The sequence below is a fragment of the Tachysurus fulvidraco genome, unplaced genomic scaffold (assembly GCF_022655615.1).
Source record: "Tachysurus fulvidraco isolate hzauxx_2018 unplaced genomic scaffold, HZAU_PFXX_2.0 HiC_scaffold_428_np12, whole genome shotgun sequence".
Classification (NCBI taxonomy): Eukaryota; Metazoa; Chordata; class Actinopteri; order Siluriformes; family Bagridae; genus Tachysurus; species Tachysurus fulvidraco.
This window is the reverse complement of record NW_025927014.1, coordinates 1-1,327: the sequence shown is the minus strand read 5'-3', so window position 1 is coordinate 1,327 and position 1,327 is coordinate 1. Positions and strand designations below refer to the sequence as shown.

Here is a 1,327-nt window from a genome sequence, read left to right as displayed (position 1 = left end):
TTGATCACTGACCCTGGCACCCTATTTTCGGCATTGAACTTGCACTCGATGGGGAGGTTGCTTTGTAGTTCCAACTGTAACAAAGCCAAGACTTCTCAGACAAAAGCAGCAAATTGATCCCAGTTAATATAATGGAACAGGTTTGACAGACGCTGCACTGCTAAGCCAGAAGACTCAATCAGAGAGCAAGATGCCACACAGTTTGATTTGATCACTGAACCTGGCACCCTATTTTCGGCATTGAACTTTCACTGGGGCAGGCGCAGTGTAGTCCGAAATGCTGGCCTTGAAAAATTCCCCACTGGATTTCAGTGTTTTAGCCACAGTTTATGTGCCACCCAACCTGCTTGCTTTTGACTGGTCTCTGCTTCAACCAAACCTTATATCGAAACTCATCTGGTTTACAAAAAAAAGAAAAGAAATTAATTGTGCTGTTTTTGTGTTAAAATAGGAAATAGACTGAACTCTTGAAGCCAGCTGATCGTCTTCAATAAAATGAACTGTATCTGCACCTGTCACTCGGAAAACTGTGATCGATCACACTTCGCTGACAAAAGCAGCAAATTGATCCTAATTATTTTAATTGAACAGGTTTCGACCAAAGCAGCACTGCCATGCCGCAAGACTCAATCAGAGAGCAAGATGCCACACGGGTTAGTTTGATCACTGAACCTGGCACCCTATTTTCAGCATATAACTTGCACTGGGGCAAGTGCAGTCTAGTCCCAGTTGCCCGCAGCCTTCAACCTTCAGGACAGGTGTTCCTCGTTAGTATAGTGGACAGTATCTCCGCCTGTCACGCGGAAGACCGGGGTTCGATTCCCCGACGGGGAGACTGCTTTTCCACCCAGTTCCAACTCTAAGAAGTTCGAGACGTCTTGGACAGAAGTGCCACTGCTCTCAACTTGCCTGCGGAAGACCATGTGTTGATTCCTCAATGGGGAGGTTGCGTTATAGGTCCAACTGTAACAAAGCCAAGACTTCTCTGACAAAAGCAGCAAATTGATCCTAGTTAATATAATGGAACAGGTTTGAAAGAAGCTGCACTGCCAAGCAAGAAGACTCAATCAGAGAGCAAGATGCCACACAGTTTGATTTGATCCCTTACCCTGGCACCCTATTTTCGGCATTTAATTTGCACTCGATGGGGAGGTTGCTTTGTAGTTCCAACTGTAACAAAGCCAAGACTTCTCAGACAAAAGCAGCAAATTGATCCCAGTTAATATAATGGAACAGGTTTGACAGACGCTGCACTGCTAAGCCAGAAGACTCAATCAGAGAGCAAGATGCCACACAGTTTGATTTGATCACTGAACCTGGCACCCTA

General features: G+C 45.3%; 1 non-coding gene across 1 annotated transcript; it reads left to right on the top strand.

Moving 5' to 3' along the window:
* The first annotated feature begins 762 nt into the window (after positions 1–762).
* On the top strand, positions 763–834 carry trnad-guc. The gene has a single exon. It is a non-coding gene; the product is annotated as a tRNA-Asp (tRNA).
* The last annotated feature ends 493 nt before the right edge of the window (positions 835–1,327 follow it).